This window comes from Arachis ipaensis, chromosome B10 (assembly GCF_059453495.1).
Source record: "Arachis ipaensis isolate K30076 ecotype BB chromosome B10, ASM5945349v1, whole genome shotgun sequence".
In the NCBI taxonomy this organism is placed as follows: domain Eukaryota; kingdom Viridiplantae; phylum Streptophyta; class Magnoliopsida; order Fabales; family Fabaceae; genus Arachis; species Arachis ipaensis.
This window is the reverse complement of record NC_142435.1, coordinates 142,693,370-142,700,872: the sequence shown is the minus strand read 5'-3', so window position 1 is coordinate 142,700,872 and position 7,503 is coordinate 142,693,370. Positions and strand designations below refer to the sequence as shown.

Sequence of the window (7,503 nt, the reverse complement as noted above, 5' to 3'; positions counted from 1 at the left end):
TTTCTAAAATATTCTCTAACAAACTACATCTAAACATATATATTTCTAACTATATTCCTAAATTTCTAACAACAATCATATTTCTGTCACATATATTCCTAAATTCAATTTCTATCAACAATAATAAAAATTAAATTTCTAACAATAATAATTATAATTCTGAAATATAAAAAAAATAAAAAAATAAACTTACATAATCAGGATGGCTGAGATAATTTACAATATGAAGTTCAGGACGATCAACATCTTTATATTTGTGTTTCTTTGGCATTGTAAATTTTTTTTTCATGCACCTAGAAGAAGAAGAAGCTGCTAAATGAAGAAGAAGAAGAGAGAATGGCTGCTGGTGGGTTGAAGGAGAAACTGATTTCGGATGGAGGGAGTGGGTGCAGGAAGGGGGTATGTTGGGTTTAAGGGGCACCGTTCTGGGAACTTGGCATGCGCGACACGTGGCGGGAATGGCACAACTCGGATTGTCCGTGTTGTCACCCTCAAATCGGACCGTCCAATTGGGCAGCTTCAACTCGCACCGTCTGATTTCTTCTCCCCTGATACCATACCCTGGTAAAGCACGCATGCACTACATATTGGCGTCCTACTCCATTCTCCCCTCTATATGAAAATTAAAAAGCGTCAAATTATAGAAGTTGAGTTTAAAAAATAATAATATTATTTTTTATGATGACAAACATATAATTAATTGAATTTAAAAATCTAAATATTATTTGATGAATCTTTTATTCGTACAGCCTCGTATTAATGTTGTTATTGACAGAAAGGCCAAGCATTTCAGCCGTTCATATTGAACAAAATAATAAAAAAAAATTGCAGAAATTTAAATCAAAATGGACAAACAATATTACAAGAAAGGAAGAAATGGCTCTTTTAATCAAACTGATGAAAGAAAAATGATAAAATTTAGAGCCAAAGTTAAAAATCAAGGATGAAGATTAAATTAATACAACAAAGATAAGTGTGGTTATCAAACGAAAGAAGGATAGAAATGACAGCACATACAGGATCTTCTGTAATCTATAACTTTGTTCTTCTATCATTTTACACTTCCATTACCTCTATTGTTGTACTCATTTCTAGAGAAGAATGTAACTATTTTACAGTATTATGCGCTCAGAATTTGTTACCAAAAAAGTTTCAAGCTTTGGAAATAATGCACCTATATAGAAAGGACATTTGGCCAAGAATTAAAAGCAAGGAGTAAAAACACAAATCTAATTTTCTTAGAACATTTCTATTACTTATCTTTTTTTTTTATTGAATATGTTACTTTTTTATTCTATCTTTCTTTGTTTTCATGAAAAAGGTAAATATGTGAGGCATTAGTAAATGTCATTGAGAGAAAAATAAAGGAAATATATTTAGAAAAAAGTCTTTGAATAAGTCAAATTCTTTTGATGTATTTTCTGTTTTGTGTCATGAGTCTGAAAAGTTCTTTTTACTAAGTTGGGAGAGCACTTGACAGAAAAATTTAAGCTAGGTTAGTTTAGTGATGAAAACTCGATAACGAGCTTGTGTGACTAGGGGCGGAATCACTCCTACATAAACCTAAATTTCAACTTTTTCTTATAAGTTATGTGTAAATTTTGGTTTAACCCCTCCTTAAAATTTTAATTTTAGTCTCCTTATATTAAAAAATTAAACTTTGTCACCTCCCTAAATTTTATTCTAACTCCGCCCCTGTGTGTGATCCTTGATAGGATTAAGAAGAATTTTAGGGACTTAATAATTGTAATTCTTTCGAATTATAGTAAAAATTTTACTATTATTATGGTAAAGACTAAAGAGTTTAATTTTAATGTACTAATATATAGAACGTTTTACACAATTGTATAATTACAATTGTTCATTTACATAACCATTCAAACAGCCAATATAAAAAATAATTATTTTTATTAATACAACATTATATGATTAAATACATTATCAATAAGTTAAAATTAAATTCATTTCTAAAATCATCTAGTCTTACTTGACCTTCTTTTTCCTAAACCCCGAGTGACATGTGATTTGCGTAACAATTCATTGATTTTGGACACTTATTTTAGAATGACAAGAGCTGAAGAAGTCAAAAGCATGAACATTTACCTGTTCAATCTTCAAACTGTATCGTACTTAAGAAACTCCAAAATTAAAGTACATCTTCCCATTGAACCGCGTCAAGCCGCTAATAATTCCAAAATAATAAAAACAAGTCAGAGAAACAAAACATCAGTAACAGTACCTTGCAAGACTTCTGTAGGGTTGATCTGATATTTTATCATATCCACAAATCACAGCCACTAATTGAACCATGAGTCCATGACACTTATTATTATTTACCCAAAAAGCAAAAGTTTTCTTCTTTCTCCATTGTCCTGTTTTTCTTCTCAATAATTGTTATACTTCTTCGGTGCTTCATAGTGAAAAGTCAATAAACTCCATACAGTTCTTTCCATTGCTACCTTTAACATAATATAGTTGGTTATTCTTTTTCTTGCAATAATTTGTACCTACTCATTGTTCTAATGGTGATTGTAACATTGGCTTCTTGGTTGGTGAGTCCTTCTAAAACTTAATTGTAGTGAAGGATTCTGCTCTGTTCTGTTTCCGTTCTCTTTGTTTGTATAACATGGCCTTTGAGGAATCTGAGCTTATGATTCCGGAGCTAGAAAGAGAGGAAAACCTGATCGCCGCAGCGAGGCACGTTGTGAGGGCATTAGGATCAAAGAAGAATCTCACCGGCGACGCGAAGAAGATTCTAGCAGATCTTGGCACTCAGCTGCGTTCAATTAGCATAGCGAGTTCAAAGGAGAAAGACCTAGAAGATAGGCTCAACGCCATTGAGGAGGTAATAATGAACTGGGAGGAAGATCAGAGCGAGTATTTGAACGCCGCGGACGAAACACGACGGTTGATTGAGAAGTTAGAGAGCTCAACTTTAAGCAAAGAGGACAAAGAATATAAGCTTTTGCATAGAGCTTATAGCATTCTCCAAACCGCTATGTCTCAGCTTGAACAAGTCTTCAAGAGCTTGCTTAGCCAGAACACGCAGCCTTTTGAGCCTGAATACGTGTCGTTTAGAAGTGAAGGTGACTTTTCTGATGAGAATTCAGTGGTGTCGTTCGGTGATGAGTCCGTCGAATCGTTCCGGAGAGACAGTATCAACGATCCGGTTAGTCCAGATGTGATTCTTCATCTTCGGTGCATTGCTAGTTTGATGTTTGCTTCCGGTTATCGCCAGGAATGTTGCCATGCTTATACCATGGCGCGAAGGGAAGCGTTGGAACAATGCTTGGCAATTCTTGAAATTGAAAAACAAAGCATTGAGAATGTCCTGAGAATGGAGTGGACTGCTCTGAATTCCAAGATCAAACGGTGGATTTGGGCCGTGAGAATCTTTGTTAGGGTTTATCTTGCAAGCGAGAAGTGGCTTGCTGACCGGATTTTCGGGGAAGGCGAACCGGTAAGTCAAGTTTGTTTTGTTGATGCATCAAAGTCTTTGATGTTGCAGCTTCTGAATTTCGCCGGAGCCGTTTCAATTGGCCCTCGCAAACCTGAGAAATTGTTCAAGATCCTTGACATGTATGAGGTCCTTTCAAGCCTTGTACCGGAAGTTACCGATTTGTATCAAGACAAGGCCGGTTCGTCCGTTAGGTTCGAATTTCTCGAGGCAATAACCGGATTAGGCGATTGCGTGAAGGCCACGTTTCTTGAATTCGAGCATGCCATTGCCTCGGACGGTGCATCAACTCCTTTTGTTGGAGGCGGAATCCATCCATTAACCAGATATGTGATGAACTATCTTGAAACTTTAACTGACTACGGCGAAAAGCTTAATCATCTTCTCAAGGACAAAGAAGAAACAGAGGAGGGAAAGATGGCGCGCCACTTCCGGTCCGTGGCATCGATCTTAGAATTCAATCTTGATGAGAAATCCAAATTATACAAAGATGTTCCCTTGCAGCACCTCTTCTTAGTGAATAACATCCAGTACATGGCTAGAAAGGTTAAAGGATCTGATGAACTTGGGTCGATTTTCGGAGACGATTGGATCCGAAAGCGCAAATCCAAGTATAGGCAGCATGCAATGGATTACCAGAGATCTAGTTTGAGTTCAATTCTTTCCTGGCTTAAAGATGATGGAATCCAAATGCAAGGAACTATTAGCAATGTTGGCCCAAAGAATGTTCTTAAAGACAAGTTAAGAAGCTTCTACATTGCATTCGAGGATCTTTATAGGGTCCAAACAGCTTGGAACATTCCAGATATTCAGCTTCGCGAAGAACTGCGAATTTCGCTGTCCTTGAAGGTGGTCCATGCTTATAGAACATTTGTAGGGAGGCATAGTAATCAGATTAGTGAGAAGCACGTTAAATATAGTGCTGAAGATTTAGAAGCTTATATTTTGGATTTCTTTGAGGGAGCTGCAAAATCATTGCAAAGTCCCCGGAAGAAGTAAAGATAGGATAAAGGATAAAAGAAAGTGTTCCGGATGCATAAAAAATCACCCACTGAATCAGGTATTATGTATTTTAAATGTGTATTTTAATTTTTAAATATATATTTTATATTTTAATATGTAATTTATTCAGATAATTAATTTGATAGTTGATTTTTAATGTACATAATTGGAATGATAATTATGCTCCATCTCTAAGAGAAGCTTATTGTATTTGTACTATATATAATAACAAAACTGGTTAGGGTCCATGCCAAAACCTTATTGTTCTTCCACTTATTACTTTGTGTATATGTATTCAATGGTATAGTTATGTAGAAGACTAGAAGTTAAAGAATTCTAAGTGCTTTTTATTGCTTTCTTCTAACTTCTGATTGAGAATTTCCTGTGTGCACTGAGAGCAATGAATGCTCATATTATGCATCATATATTTTATTCTCATTTTAGATATTCTAATCTTATATCACCTAGTATTTTCTCTAAGCTATTTTTTATATTCATTCTTATATCTAACAGGATATTATCTTTAAAATAAATAAAAACAAGTGACATTGATATTTTGCTATGAAGTACGGACACTTCGTTGAGTTGCTATATCCGTATGTTGGACACATTTTAGATACGACACTCACTGACACTCGTTCAACATGCGTGTCTACTGTGTCTAACCGTGTCTTAATAAAAAATAAAAAATTATTCTCCAGACACGCCTAAACATACCTAAATACCATCATGTGTCAAAGTGTTCAGTCTTATTTTTAAGATATATTCTTAAAATAAATTTAGATATAGTATATATTATTTATTATTAAAACAAAAAATATTTTAAATATTTGATATAATTAAAATAAGACATTAAAAATAATTAAAAAAATTTAATTTATATTTTAATATCAATAAAATATCAAATTATCATTACGATTTATCCAAAAAATATTTTATATTTTATATGTATGTGTGTCTCCATATCATGTAAGATTTTAAAATTTACGTGTCGACATATCCCGTATCATATCGTGTCCTGTATCCGTATCAGTATTCATGCATCATAGCTTATTGTAAATTGGTCATGTAAAAAATTAACATAGATAAGAAATCTGAAAAATCCTTATTTTAATTGCTCATTAATTGAACATCAAAATCTTGTTTGTAGGGTTCTATATAAAATTCTTTCATAATTGACTGAGTAAGTCTTTGATAAGGCAGAGACTGTTAGAGGTAAAAGACCAAACCAAGTCAATTGTCAAATATATCCTGTTCAACATTTGACTCAGACAAACAAAAATTATGTATTTTAAAACTTCTAATATATATATATATGACACAACAAAATGTCGAAAAAGAACTTTAACAAGTAAAAAATATTTTTAGCTGATTTCCTATTTGATGAAATTGTCTGGAAACTAATGAGAAACTTCAATATAATTTGACATTTTTAAGCATTTTCTTTTTTTGTTCCTTTTTTTTAAATCGTTAAAATAGGTTAAATTTAATTAGTTAACTCATTTATTTATTTAAATAGGCAATTTTTTTTTTAAAATTAAACCCGTTTAGATTTTGGGTTAAATAGCCTGAATCTGATTAACCTAAAAAATGACGGATTAAATGAGTGAATCATTTTTTTTATATTAAAAAAATATTTTTAGCTAATATTTTTTTTGATCTAACATAAAAATTCGACCTATAAACGAAAACACAAATAATGTTTATTTAAGGTTTTTGATTTAAAAGTTTTTTTTGTCAAAATTTGTTTCAAAAATTAAAATAAAAAAATAAATAAGTTCGTCTGCTTAACCTATCAAATTGGTTATAAATAATTCGAATTAAAAATTATGATCTATAAATAAAACAAACTTAAACAGATCAACTTATTTAACTCACAAATTTAATAGGTCAAACCTAAATAAATTGGGTTGGCCGTTTGACAACCTTAATCTTTATATGATAATTGAAAAAAAATAGTGAAAGTAATTAAAGGTTACTCCAATGTCAATTATAATAATGATAATAGAGTGGACCATGAATACTTTAAAAAATAATTCAATATTCACAACTTATCAATGTTATAAGACAATAAATATTATTATTTTAGATGAGTATTTAATCAATAATAATTTATATTTATATTTATAAAAATTTGTTTATAAAAAGTTATATAATTTATATTTATATTTATTAAAATTTATATGTATAAATTAATAAAATTATTTATTAAAAATAATTTAATATTTATATTGAATAAATATTAATTAAAATTACTAAAAAATTGTTGGTTTATGTTGTAAAATAAATAAATAAATAAATAATAAATATAAAATAAAATAATATAAATAGATAACTCTAATATTAATATTTATCACAATTAATGTTATATATATATCTTAGCATATAAAGAATGAGAAGAGTGTTTGTTGTTATTGTAGTGTGTTCTGTCTCAACTACGCTACCCTATTTATATACTTATAAGGGTCACCATTTTTAAACATAATTAATTGTAATCTCTTTTGATAACTTGAGCAACATTAAAAAATTGAGCCGCCCACATTAAATAGGCATCCACCTCATACTTATCAGAACACTATTCTTTGGATGACCATTTAGGATTATGACTCGTTAAAATCTTATTAAAGAAAAATCTAATGAAAAAAAAACTTATTAAAAAAAATAGTACAAAATTCTTCGTGATGGGACTGCCTCATTAAAAATCTTGTGAAGAAAAATTCAATAGTAAAAAAATCTGACCAAGAAAAAAAGAGTGCAGTCTCCCCTTCTTATCGACATTATTTAATATCTCAAAATCAGCGCATCTCAATTTGATGACCAATTTTTCAAATGAGAATTTTGGAAGTGGTTTTGTAGATAAATCTGCCAGATTAAGTTGAGCAGACTTGTTAGACATCAATTGTTCCTTGATTTTGAAGATCATGAGTGAAGAAGAATTTGGGAGAAATATACTATGTTCTATCACATTTGATGTATCCACCCTTAAGTTGAGCAATACATGCTGTATTATCTTCAAATAGAATAGTTAGAGCTATTTTTCTATC

At 31.1% G+C, this 7,503-nt stretch overlaps 1 pseudogene across 1 annotated transcript; it reads left to right on the top strand.

The window, feature by feature from the left end:
• The first annotated feature begins 2,347 nt into the window (after positions 1-2,347).
• Positions 2,348-4,731, top strand: LOC107624228 (exocyst complex component EXO70E2 pseudogene; annotated as a pseudogene). Its single transcript, XR_015880993.1, has one exon. The product of XR_015880993.1 is annotated as an exocyst complex component EXO70E2 pseudogene (transcript).
• The last annotated feature ends 2,772 nt before the right edge of the window (positions 4,732-7,503 follow it).